Consider the following 13,950-nt stretch of genomic DNA (forward strand, 5'->3'; position numbering starts at 1 on the left):
CCCCCCCCCCCCCCACATGAGTTTGGTATGAGTGGGTATCTACTCCATGTCAGTGGGCTTGGGTCTCATGTATATTTAATAGCTTGTTCCTGTTTCTGGCCATTTTAATTTTGGCATATTTGGGAGTTTTCTTATTGACTGGGAAAAACTCTTTACATATTATTGATAGTTATTCTTTGTCTCAGCATTTCAAAATGCATTTCTAGTTTTCTTTGCTGTTAGAATATACATTTCCCCTCCCCATGAAGTTCATTTTGAATTTCAAATAAAAATAGTAGGAACATTTCAGTACAAAAAAAAAAAAATGAAGAGCCATTTGTCCTCTCAAATATAAACTATCTTATAAAGCATTGTGCAACTGGTCTAGGAACACACAGAAAGATCAATAAATAGATAAAATTAGAAGCAGATTTCAGGATATAAATATATAATGAAGGTGGTACCTGAAATTAGTGAAGGACATAATGTCTGGGTAACTGGATATTATAAAAATCACATTTCTTTTTTACTCCCCCAAACAAAATAAATTTGAGCTGGATTAAAAGGTAAGTGTAGAAATAGAAAAAATAATCAATGCCTCTCATTTTGTTCTTTTTGGTAGGTACCATCGATTCAGCTTTGATTCATAGTGACCCTAGACACAAATGAACGAAACAGTCACTGGCCGGTCCCGCGCCATCCTCATAATTGTCATGTTTGAGCCATTACGTCAAACTATCTCGTTGGGGGTTTTCCTCTTTTTCCGCAGATCCTCCACTTTACCAAGCATCTTGTAGTGGTCAGTAACTCCTCTGCCCCATCCCCATACTCCCAAAGTATAATTTGCTTACTTAAAATAAAAATTAAAAATAAAATGTTTTGTAACAAGCATGGAAAAGAATGTGTGCGAATTAATCACGTGCAGGGAAGAGTGGCCTGGAAGGGAAATCTCTGCCTGAGCAGAAAAGCCTACTGCAGAGACAGGGCCAGGTATTGAACTCCCGACTCCCACAAACGGAATCCGGGGCTGAATCCACGCCCGCCCTGACAGGCCATCATAATTATGTAAAACAGCATTTTTCCCATATATGGTCCTTAATAGCTGTTCTTCTGGTAGGATGACATGGGATAGGAAAAAAAAACAGCTCGCGAGGCCGATGCCAGCACCCCCGACCTTCCCAGCCCGCTCCCGCGGGCCTTGCTCCAACCCAGGCGAAGCACCAAACCCGAGAGGGCCGCGCGCCCGAACCTCAGCCTTCTGATTGGACGTGCGCTGCGTCAATCTTCCTCCTCCCGAACCTGTTTGCCGTTGGACCCGCCTTATGGGCGGGTCTCCCGCCTAGGAAGCGTGGGGGAAGGTGGAGCGGGCGGAGGTGGAGTCGGATGGCGACGACGAGGCTACGCCCACCCTTTTTTCCATTGGCCAAACCGTGCGTCCATCGCGACCAGGAACAGGCGGCTTGTGAGGGTGGGGCGGGAAGGCGGCGAGGAGCCGAGCTGGGTGCGGTGAGGCGCGCAGATCACCGTGGTTCCTGGCCCAAGCACGGAAGGAAAGCTGAGCGAGGCTGACCTGCTACCGCTCCTGCCTCGCGCGCTCGCTCCCCCACCGCCGCTCGAGAAAGCCCTCTCGGGAGAAGCAGCGCCTGTTCCTCGGGGCAGATCCAGGTTCAGGTGAGCGAGCCCCACCGGCGGGTCCCGCCCTGGCCAGGCGGACCGCGGGCGGGGGCGGCGGCGACGGGACGCGCGGCTTCGGGCTAGCGCGCCGGCGTGTGGTTCTCGGCCTCGGTGCGGCCGGCAAGCGGTGCGGGCGGGCGCAGGCCCGGCTCCGCGGTCCTCCCCGGACGGGATGAGACCCGGCGCGGGCTCTCGGGGGCGGAGGCAGGCCGGGGCCGGGCGCTCCGGGCACCTTCCTCAGATGGGGCGTGCGCCCTGCTCGCGCCTCGCCAAGTGCCCAAGTTGGCTAAACTTTTTAACCCCTTCCGGCGAGCCAGCCGCAGGCAGAGGCTCTTTGGGAAATGTGCAGGCATTTTGGAAACGGAGGTAACGGGCAGGCGGGGACCGTTTGGCAGCTGTCAGGGCGGCCTCCTGAGTCAGAATCGGATAATCCTGCCGCAGACCTTGCGCTCGGCTGGGTTTCCGCCCTCGCTCCCCACTTCCTCATTCGCCTGGCGGTGGAGGAGGTGGGGAAGGTGCGTGCAAAAGGGGACCGGCGGGAGAGGAAAGACCCCAGGCTCTTAGCCTTAGGCTCTGCTGCCCGGGAGCGGTGCGCTGCCGTCGGGGCCGCCCAGGCGTGCACCTGATGCCGCGCCCGGCGCCGGCCAGCGGCAGAGCTGGACTCTGCTGCCTTATGCTAGGCCCGGGCCAGCGCATCTTTCCGGTGCGGGCCAAGCGGGCTTCCCTGGTTGCGGGTGCGGGGGTCCAGCCTGACCCGGGGCCACATCCCGAACAGGTCTGCGCGCCCCTTCGGGTTTCACTTGGAGCCCGTCACCTCCGGGACCAGCTCCCGGCCGCCTAGAGGTTGGGGGCAGGGTGAGTGCCAGGGCTGCGCCTAAGGCCCCACCCAGCGGTGTGGGGCGAAGGCTCTTGGGAAGTCCCAGGTCCTGAGCGGCCCAGCCACTTCTCGCTTCACTGCGCCCTGTTTTGGGTTTAACAGGATTTCAGAGTAACTGTTGAAGGGGGAAAGACAAGTGTCGGCTCCTTCTCCGTGCAACACTCGGGCCGTTTCTGGCTCCTGTCTGAGACGGGGGTGATGACCCCACCCGATGTATTAGTCCCTGGCTGGCAAGAAAGAAGGCCTCTTTAAGACCTGTTTAGACAATCACTCGATTAACATTAGTCAGTTTACATACAAGGCTGCTATGGGGAGGGGGAGGGTACACAAATGTGTAATCTAGCAAATATTTAACAGGCTTCTCTGTGCCCGGGACTTTGCCAGGTTGTGGGGGTACGATTGTGACCCTGTTCCTGGCCTGGGGCACTTGGGATAAATCCGTCCATGACTTTAATGTGAGACAGAGATGACAGGGACCCCAGGAAAGTACTGTGAGTCATGGGGGTGAGGAGAAGGGAGCCAGCCCACCCAGTAGAGGTGGGGGCGGTGATGAGGGGAAGGATCCCTGAGGAGGCAGTCCTCTGCCCTTGGGGCGCTTACAGCCTTGAAGAGAAATAATGGCAGGATGTCTGAAATACAAAGCCAGCCTGTGATATGTCCCAAGAATGCCATCGACAAAGGATCTGAGGAATTCCAAGGCAGAGAGGGGCTCCTTCTGTTTGGGAAGTCTTGCTGCCTGCCCAGGAACACATGGTAAGGTCGGCCAACTGAGGCAGGCATGTGGTGATAGAAAGTGAGGAGTCATTTAGTGGGTAATTGGGAGATAATTAAAGATGGCCCGATTGCTCAGTGTAATTGGAGAGTCACCGTACTCCTGAACGCCAGGCCCGCCCGGTGACACCACGGCATGTGCCTCTCCACGCCCAGCAAGTCCGGGCAGCACCTGTGGGCAGATCCAGGTGTCTGGGGGGGGGGGGGGACGGGGACTTGGGGAGTTCTCCAGCTCCTGGGAGAAGGGCAGCGGGAGAGTTGTAATATTTGGGGGGTCTGTTTGAAGGGCACCCCGGGGAATGAAAGAGGTCAACGCTTTGACTTTCTTGCTTTTTTTTTTTTTAAAATTCTTAAACTTTTTAACCTGAGGGCTTTTGGAGATGGGACAACCTCTGTCTTGCAGGATGAAGAGTTCACGTTAATCATAGTCTGCCTTTCCCTTGCTCTTGCTCCAGAAAAAAACAAAACAAGGATCTGTTAGCTCTTCAACCTAAGAAAAACACTAAAAAATACAGCCTTGTTGTCTAGGGTATTGCTGGAAGCTGGGATGGCTGTGCTTACTTCACTTCCTCTACTCACTAATCCTCCAATAAAGCACTTAAGACAGCCCTTACCAGCTTGACAGCTTCATTTCAAAAGGCCAGGAGGGGTGGTGGTGGTTTCCTTTGAGCCCAACCCTACACTTCTCTTGGAGGGGGAGAAAGAAACGCAAAGCCAAGGGGGAAGAAAAAAAGCCAAAAAAAAAAAAAAAACCCCATCCTTTTACAGCTTCCTCCCAAGCATCATGTTCCAAAAATATTTAGAAGAACAAAATCTGTGTGTCCTCTTAATTAAACAAACATCCTAATTTGCTGAGCATAAAACAGCATCTCTGACTGCCTGGGGCAGGAAGTGCATTTTCCCTTTGTACAGCCCCAGAGAGTCACTGCCTCTAAGCCTTAACCCTTGGTGCGCTGAGCCCCTGGGCTCAAGTCCTTCTGTGGCAACCAGAGAAAGCCCTGGCTGCATGCTGAAAGTAGTTCTTCTGGTGGCTTTTACAGAATCCTGTTTTTAGAGCTGGACTACCAGGTCGTGGAAATAAAGTGAGCTTTGGTGGTAGGCAGACCCGAGTTCAAATCCTGACCCAGTCACTTGTTTAGTTTGAATGAAATAACCTCCTGCACCTCAGTTAAAAGAAACAAGGTATGTCATTCAGTCAGCTTGGTCTGATGGCAACAGCATGTATCTCAGCAGAGGACTGGGCTCCACTGCAAGTTTTTGGACTCCTAGGCCTTTGAACTTTGGGTCAAACACATGAACAGTTTGCACCACCCAGGAACTCCAGTGTATGTAAAAGGCGTGCTGTATAGTGGCTGCGTCAAAGTTATCTGAAAGATATTCAATAGTGATGCTTGGGTGAACTAGGGATTGTCAGATAAGTAAATAGGGTCTGAGAGAGCAGTGCTCAAACCCTTGTTTTCTGGCTCCTGGCTTGATGCTCTTTCTACTTCTAAAAAGTGTGTGTTTGTGTGCTGGTGTATGTGTGCACGCGCACACACTCAGCCTCAGTATAGGCCTTTGCCTTGGCCCAGGGCGGACCGTGTGCAGACTGGTTGCGAGGTTTTGTTCTTAAACATGGTTTCCTGTGACCTAGGCAGGCACTGGCCAAGGAGTACTGTGGAAAAGAGCCCAGGACTTCAGCCTCTAGAGAGATACCTGGTTTCCAGCTCTGGCCCTGGTTGAGGGATGGTTTGGTTTTAGTAGAAACTGTCATATCGTCCTACAAACATATATGTCAGTGTATGTGGCCATGAGTTATGTACGAACATTCTTTATGTGCCTGGGAAACTGAAAAACAAAACAATACAGAAAAAAAACAAAAAGTAAAATCAACAACACAAAAACAATTTTTTATTTCTCCAAGTTGTCTATGTTTCTCCAGCATCCTCGTGCCTTACTGGCAGGAGTGTGAATTGTACAGCTCTCTGCAGAAGGTAGTTAGGCAGTATCTGCCACCGCATATTCCTTCTGATGGATTTTATCACATGAAAAAATGCAAATGTGCAAGAGGAAATAAATATCTGAGGCTGTTGTCCATTGTCATAGTTGTTGTGAAGTGCTGTTGAGTAGTATCCGACCCATAGCCACCCTGTATAGCGTTTCCGAGGAGCAGCTGGTGAGCTTGAACTGCCGACCTTGCAGTTCAAATGGCTTTGCAGTCTAGTGCATTAACCCACACCAGGACTCCTGGAAGACAGCAAATAAGCTAACTGTCCTTCAGAGGAGGCAAATAAGTCATGGTACTGTGGCAATCCCTAAAAAAATGAGGCTGATCCAAATGAACTAATTGGGCATGCACTCTACTAACACATTGTGAGTGAAAAACAAACAAAAAACTAGATCCAGAAAACTAGCCTAAAGCTATGGGTAGTCCTAGGGCCAAGGTTAGGGTTAGGGTTAAGGTTGGGTCTAGTTTAAGTTTAACTTTCGGGGTATGGTGTACTCCTTTTTGTGTAAACGTATGCTTGAACTACTTTCTGGAAAGGTTGGGAGACACTGGTAATAATGGTTACTTCTAGAAACCAGGACCCAGTGGCAGGATTGGGATGAGTTGTAGCATAGTGGATTATGAGTTGGGCTGTTTATTGCAAGGGCAGCAGTACCAATCGACCAGCCACTCCTTGGGAGAAAGGTGAAGCTTTCTGCTCCTGTAAAGATTTACAGCCTCAGAAACCCTATACAGGGTTCCTATGAGTCACTGCCACCACTACCACCATGTATTGTATTTGGGTGGTCACATTTTAAAGTTTTAAAAATGTTATCTATATAGTGTGGGGGCTGGCTGGCTAATCTCATAGATCTTAACTCTAAAGTGCATTGCTCGCAATTTCACATACCTTTCCTCCTCTCACTGGCTGTATATGGAAAGCCTGCTGCGTGCAAGGGAGGAGGAAGGGTCTTAAAAAAAACAAAAACGTGCTCAACTAGTTCCTTGAGATTGGAATGCTCTCTTTTCCCTGATATCACAGCATTGCCAGAGGAGTCCTCAAACATTTATTCCTGATCCATCCCCTTAGTGGTGGTGGTTATGTGCTGTGGAGCCAGTTCCCACTCATAGTGACCCATGTACAGGGTTTCTGAGGCTGTAAATCTTTCTGGGAACAGAAAATCTCATCTTTTCCTGTGGAACAGCTGGTAGTTTTGAACTGCTGACCTTGCGGTCTGCAGCCCGATTTGTAACCGCTATACCAGAGCTCCTAGATTCTGGGAAATGGTATATGATTGTTTTTGCTTTGCTTTGTGAGGACTCTGGTGTGTTGTTGTAGGATCAGCATTGGCAATTCAAACCCACCAACTGCTCCTCGGAAACCCCGTACAGAGTCGCTGTGAGTCGGAACCGACTCAATGGCACTTAATAAATGAGAGTAGGAAGGATTCCTTGGGTGGTGCTCCCCTACTAACCTAAATGTTGGTGGTTGGGATTTATCCAGAGGCACCTTGGAGGAAAAGCCTGCCTGTCTGCTTTCAAAAAATCACAGCCTTAAAAATTCTATGGAGCAATTATATCTGTACACTTGGGGGTTGCCAGGAGTTGGAGTCTGACTCAATGGCAACTTTTTAAAAAATTTATTTTTGGTATGAGAACAGGAAGCTTTCATGGGGGCCTGGAAAGCTGTTTTGGTGATAGCCTTTTGCCAAGCTATCCTCAATCTCCCTGGCTCCACACCACACAGAGTCCTTTCCTGGATAGCCCACATTGGCTATAGACGAAAGACGTGCTCAGAGAGCCTCGCTGGGTCTTTAGCAGGCCTCGAGGGTCTCTGGGAGAAATGCCGTGAGGCTGGGTCTATAATGAGTCTGCTACCACTTGGTGTTTGGGAGGCTAGGTGCCTGGCTTGTACCTGCACTCATGCTTAAGTGACCGTAGCTACTTGGGCAGCTGCCCTCTTGGGTCTGATGTGGGTCTCTTTAAAAAGTAACTTGGGCCTTAGTTGGAATTACTCAGGCCCCCTTTATGAGGGCTGGTTGCTTTGCAAGGCCCAGGTGATTCAGAGCTAGGAATGGGACACAGCTCACCGCCCCTGGGCTTGTGGGCCCAGAGGAGCTGTAGCTTGGATTCTGGCTGAGATTGAGACAATCTGGGAGTTTCTCCCAGTTTGGCCTCTCAGTTCTCTCATTGTGCCCTCTGCAGCTGCCTCCATTTCTAACCCTGTGAGCTTCTCCACCGCCCTAGAGCCCGCATGCTGTAGCTTGCGGGAGTCCTGCAATACCTTCCGGAAGTGGCCACTGAAGGGTGTGGCTTCCTGCCAGCACAGGTTGGGCTGAGGCCTGTAGAGAGGTTGTCGTTGGGGCCCACAAGTCACTTCCTGGGTGCTCGTCAGAGGTGCTTACTCAGAAGAGAAAGGAACCTGTGGGCATATATGGTAGCTCTCTACACACTTAAAAAAATCATTTTTTAAATTTTGGTGAATGTATGTATGTACAGATGTGTGTATGTACATACGTACATACATACATAACTGTGTGTATGGCTCAGTGACTGTAATGTCACTCAGCATGTTGTTCAGTCACCACCATCTTCCTTTTCAAGATTTTCTCATCACCCTTAGCAGAAGAAGCCCAGTGTATCCTGTAATCAGTGAATTCCCCTTTCCCCTCCTGCTCACCAGCTCCTGGCAAAAGAAACAGCCAACCCAAACCCAGTGTAATTAGTTGATTCCAGCTCATAGCAACACTGTAGGGCCCAGTAGGACTGCTCTGTAGGGTTACCGAGGCTGTCAGGTTCTATGGAGGCAGACTGCCACATCTGTCTTCCATGGAGTGACAGGTGGGCTCAAGCCTCCGATCTTTCACTTAGTAGCCCAATGCTTAATCCACTGTGCCACCATGCTCATTATTAACCTTCGATTAGCTTTTGTCTCCCTTCTATAGTTGACTCTACGCATTTCATGTAAGTGGAATCTTACAGTATTGGCCCTTTGGTAACTAATGGTTTTTGTGCACCTTTTAATGTGTTGGAAGAGCTCTAATTTGACCTCTTTGTTTTAGAAGATGGTCACAAATCACAAGGACATTTACATTTAGAGAACATTTTAGCCTTAAGGAGTTTGTTTTTTTCCCCCTCCATTTTTAACCCTAATTCTAAATGAGACCCCACTTTAAACACCACCACTAAATACTGCTTTACTGAAGGGTTATGGGAAGCCTGAGCTAAAAGAGTTTGAGGGCTGCTTTTTCTTTTCTTTTCCAATTAGAGAGAATTGATTGGCCAGAGCTGATTCTGTGAGTTGGTAGAAAGCATTGGCCCCCCCCTGGTTTAACTCAACTCCTTGCTTTTCTCTAAACCATGTGGCCTGATTTAAAAGTGTTTTTAAACTGTTATCACCCCTTCCTTTACTTTTATGTCTGGTTTAGCCAAGCAATCCATACTTAGCTCTTTTAATCTTTCCTCAACAATTGGTCTTTCATCACTTAGTCTTTTCTTAGGGGGTGGGGGTGGGGTTTGGAGAAGACTAGGGTTAAAGAGTGAACTTTTCTCAACTTCTTCCAGTTGGTCAAGGCCACTGAGTCTGAAGGTTCCTGCTATCCAGAAATCAATATTTCACATGGGAGGTGCCAGGCACAAGGTAGGCCATTTAGAAAGCTGCTCTGGCTCTCCACTGGTCTTTAGCCAGGCCTGATTTCTAGTGACGTTAAGCCAAGCAGAGTTACCTGGAGTGAGACTGGCTGGGTGGGTTGGTGGTAATTTCAGCAGGAAACCTTTTGGTATAGGAAGCACAACCAGGACTTCAGAATCAGGCATAGCTACTGTGTTAGACTCTCATGTGCCGCTTTGAGCTTCAGTTGTCCCCATCTGCAACATGGGGGTGCCTGCTTTCTTAGGATGCTTGTGAGGATTATAAATGTACATAAAGTGGTCTAGTCTTCTCCTTTGCCCCTTCTACTCCCTCCCATTCCTCTTCCTCCTTTCTTCACATTATCCTCAACCATCATCTGTCCTTATGTGGTGGGAGATATATGTCCATGCTTTAGAGTCAAAGTGTGTCCAGTAAGTCTGTCCCTTGATAACCAGGTCCTTGACTTAAGTTGGTTAAGGAAGCTGCTGGTAGGCTCCCCAGGCTTGATGCTCAGGTTTCTGAGACTGGCACCGTTTTCATCACACAATGTAGTTCGGCTTGTTACGGTGATAGCAACTGGTTTAAACTTTCTTAGAGAAAGGTTGTGACAATGCATTCGAGGCTCCCTTATTTAGCGTTGTCTTGGGTTCCAAAGCCACCGTGCTTCCTGTGTTTTGCATTAAGTCATACGCTGGAGAAGTCAGCTTCCTGTCTGATAAACAGAAAGAACGGGGCATTTGGAACAGTTGAGTGACCTAATCTAATTGGGCTGGAGAGGGGAGAAGACTTTGGAACTTGCTGGATTGTTAGGAAGTAGCCCTAGTAGCACACTGGGTTAAGCATTGCAAAGTGCTCACCACCAGCTGCTCCAAGGGAGCACAATGAGGCTGTGTGCTGCCGTTGTAAAGATGTCCACTTTTGGACACCCTGAGGGGCAGTTCTCTGTCCTGCAGAGTCCGTCTTTATGAGTTGGAATTGACTTGATGTTAGTTGTTGTAAAGTGCCTTGAATTGGTTCTGACCCATAGTGACTCTGCATAGGGTTTCCAAGGAGCAGCTGCTGAGCTGGAATAGCCGACCTTGCAGTTCAAATGACTGCAGTCTGCCACGTTAACCCCGACTGTACTTAAATCTGTGGAAGCAGCGGCCAGATAGCTAAAAAGCTTTTGAATCTTTGGACAACTTTACAAAAACTGATGATGCTTGGTCCTTGGCTGGCAATCTCAGTGTTGAGAAAGATGGTGGTTTCAAGTTCTTATGCTTGTTTAGGTACATTTAAGAGCTAACGATTGGATACCAGAGAACGAAACCAAAGCAAACCCACTGGCAAGTTGGTTCCGACTCCTGTTGCCCTATAGGACAGAGTAGAACTGCTTTGTAGGGTGTACAGTGCTGTAAGTCTTTGTTGGAGCAGATGGCCTTGTTTTTTTTCTGTGGTGCAGTTGGTGGATTTGAATTACAGCGGAGTTCTGAACCACTGCACCACCAGTGCTGGAGAGGAGGCAGTGGCCCCGGGAATCTCTTACCACATCAACAGAGGTGCCTGGAGCACCAGTTGTGGGGCGGGGACAGCAGAGTGCCTGTCCCTGTCCTCCATAAGCGGGGTCCCTGCCTTCCAGGAGCGCCGTCCCTGTCTGAACGAGGGCATTTCAACACAGGCAGAGCTGCTGCCTGAGTAACTGGAGACTTCTTGAGCCAGGCTGCAGACTAAGAGACAGAACCCACGGCTATGACCAGCTCTGGGCTAGAATTGGTCCAGGGATCAGGAGGTCTGCTGATCATAATAATAGTAACAACAACAATAACAACAATGGTTCCATATCACTGAGTCCTTGCTAAGCACCAGGCACCACACATCTAGTTCTTTCCACATTCCCGTGAGGTAGGAAATGACCCCTGTTTGACAGGTGAGAATACTGAGCTGGAATTCCGGCTGGGGCATGCTCACTCAGCACCCTTGTGTGACCTTGTAGATGCCCTTCACTGCCAGGCTTGTGCTGCTTTACTTATGAGGGGTTGGACTGGCCCTGAGGCCATCCCCCTTACCTTTGACCGAGAATTAATGAAAAGAGCCCAGCATTAGGCCTCAGTAGAATGCCCCTTCGTCCCCCAAGCTGCTCCACAGTGCCACTGGCTACCCAGAGTGAGGTTGTCAGTTGGCTAGTGTTGCCTTGGTTACGGACTTCACCTTTCACCTTACTGGCTGTTTTATGGTGGTCATAAAGGAGGGCAGGCGGTCTCAGTCTAGAGGGTCCCTTATCCTTACTCTTCTCCACGGTGGCTTTCATCGCTCCCTTCCTCTGCTCGCTCCTCCAGTCCTTGTTGTTGTTGTTAAGTGCCGTTGAGTCGGTTCCATCCCATAGTGACCCTGTATAGGGTTTCTGAGGTGCGACTGGTGAGCTTGAACTGCCAACCTTGCAGTTCAAACGGCTTTGCAGTCTGGCGCATTAATCCACAGCGCCACATGCACTGGAGCAGCTGCTGGGAATGTTGAGGTGGAGGAAGCCATGCCCTGGGCCCCAGGAGCCAATGATAGCATGCCAGCTAGAGTGCTGGGAGCCCAGAGCAGTCTGAGAAGGCATCCTGGAAGGGGCGGCCCCTGAGCTGATCACAGGGCAGGGGCCCAGGCACTGCCTATCCTGGGCACTGGGCTGGGCCTTGTTCAGTCGGTCAGATTCCAGCGGGAGCTTTGTTCAGTGGTGAGTCACCCAAGGCCGTGAAAAGGTTTCCTCTCCTGAGAGGCTCCCAGCCCTGCGTCTTACACAGCTATAGCCCAGCCCGGCTCTCTGCCCTGTACCGCGGGCTGGGGGTGTACAGAATCTCTCCCTCTGGATTACATTTTGTTGAGCTTTCGGATCCCCTCCGTGGCTGCTGGGGATTCTTCCACAGGGCCGGTCTGTCATCCCCATCTAGGGGACTTGGGATGAGGTGGATCACAGTGTTGAGAGAGAGAAAACTGTTCAGTTTCCCTTTCAAAGTAAGTTCAAGAGGGGCCTCAAAAAGTTCATGCAAGAATAGAGTTAAAACGTAATGGAATTTGTCCATGAACTTTCTGAAGCCCCTTGTCACGAAGAAGAAGAAAAAAGGGTTTGTTTATAGCACAAACATTGTAAAAACCAAACTGGCAAGAAGCAAACTGTTCATGTTTTTCTGGGTTTCCTGCCCATGTATACACAGATTTTACAGAGTTGAGAGTCAAACATAGATATTGTATATTCTGACTCAGTACTATAAACTGCTCTGTGTTACAAGTTTCCACAAGCCATGTTACAGTCCTTCCGGGAAACCCAAGCCTACTGCCATCGAGTCCATTCCGATTCATAACGACCCTCTAGGAAAGAGTGTCCAAAGCTGTAAATCTGTGGAAGCTGAATGGCACATTTTTCTCCAGTTGTGAGTTTGAACTGGTGACCTTTTGGTAAGAGTCACCACTCGGTTACTCAGGCTTCGTGTTTGAGGGGAAAAAACAGTAATTGTGTTCTCAGAAAGTTTTATCGAGTCTTTCGGAAAGCCATTCATCAGCAGATATATGTTGAACACCTGTTCTTACCTGTTCTGGGCTAGGTGGTCAGGGCCCTGCCCCTAGGGACTCACAGTCAGGGCATAGGGAGTCGTCTGTTCCCCCCCCCCCCCCCCCCCCTTGGTGTGGTGGGTTGTGACAGAAGTAATGGCAGCTCAGGTGGAAAACAGGTAAAACTGCTTTGTCATTAGAGGTCCATAAAGCCTAGGAACCTAACGTGGATCCCCCTGGGCTCTTTGGAAGGAAATCTTTCACACCTGCTGGGCTCTTTCCCACCCTACACTCCTCCCCACCCCCTGCCCCAGGCTAGATGCCATCCAAGCATCTATACCCCCTCCCCAATTCTAGGTGCCATCAAGGACCTATTCCTTTTCCCCACAGCTACAATGTTTGGGCTGGAAAACGTGCTGGGAGGAAGGGTGGGAGCAAAGACCCTGAGAAACACTGTCAACAGGGAGATTGGGGTGGGTGGGTGTAGAGGCCTCCCCCCGCCCCCCAAGAGGAGGTGGTCTGCCCACAGGGTGTGGGGGCTCTGCTGGATCTCTGTCCTCCCCCTGGTTAGGGGAATAATTGTAGCAGCAAGTTGCAACAGTTTACCCTTGTTAAGAAGAGGAAACTTCAGAATCCTGTGGCTGCTACTTCAGTGTCCATGGATGTTTTTAGTGGGGACCACTTGTGGGTGGAGTCCTGCTGTGGCACTTCGGGTTAATGCACGGGAACCCCAAGGTCAGTGGATCAAATTCACCAGCTGCTTCTAGGAAACCCTGTACAGGGTTGCTATGGATTGGAACTGACTTGACGGTACTTAGCTGCAACAACAATTTGGAGGTGGGCTGGGCTGGGTAGGCATGAAGAGGAGGTGGGTTTGTCAAGGAATAGCCTGGAAGGCAGGAGTTGACTCTCATACTGCCTTTCATTCTGCATCAATGGCTTCCTGTTTGTTTGCTTGTGGGGTGTTGTGACTTCTTTCTCTTTCTGTACTCTTCCACCCCCAGTTTCTGTTCCGCCAGCCCTCTCATCAAGTGACCCTGACCCCAATTCCCACTGTCTTCCTGGAAAGCAGGAGTGAAGTTGTGGTTCAGGGAAGGAGACAGGCTTGTTGTCACGCCTGGCCCCCAACTATGCCACCATCTCTGGGACACTTTCATGGCCCTGCACAAGTTTCAAGGAGCCCTGGTGGCTCAGTGGGCTAAGCAGCTGCTAATCTCAAGGTTGGAGGTTCAAAGCTACCAGATGCTCCTTGGGAGAAAGATGTGGTTGTCTTGTCCTGTTAAGATTCACAGCCTGGGAAACCCTAGAGAGAAGTTCTGCTTTGTCCTCTAGGGTCTTCTTGAGTTGGGATCAATGGCAGTAGATAGTGGGTACAAGTTTCAGGTTTTGCCCATGTGGTTGTTTCCCTTCCCCAGCCCACAGCTGGCATTTAGATCAGTATCAGGCCTTATGGACAAGGGATTTGACTTGTTGTTAAGTGCCGTGGAGTCGGTTCCGACCCATAGCGACCCTGTACAGGGTTTCCGAGGGTGTAAATCTTTA

General features: G+C 49.9%; 1 protein-coding gene across 1 annotated transcript in view; it reads left to right on the plus strand.

Moving 5' to 3' along the window:
• The first annotated feature begins 1,443 nt into the window (after nucleotides 1-1,443).
• The window catches only part of MYH9 (myosin, heavy chain 9, non-muscle), a 99,668-nt gene continuing 87,161 nt past the window's right edge, over nucleotides 1,444-13,950 (plus strand). The window contains exon 1 of the mRNA XM_006865226.1: nucleotides 1,444-1,650. The gene's annotated coding sequence lies outside the window, so the exon portion shown is untranslated. The remainder of the gene's footprint in view (nucleotides 1,651-13,950) is intronic.

Source organism: Chrysochloris asiatica, unplaced genomic scaffold (assembly GCF_000296735.1).
Source record: "Chrysochloris asiatica unplaced genomic scaffold, ChrAsi1.0 scaffold00076, whole genome shotgun sequence".
Taxonomy (NCBI): Eukaryota; Metazoa; Chordata; class Mammalia; order Afrosoricida; family Chrysochloridae; genus Chrysochloris; species Chrysochloris asiatica.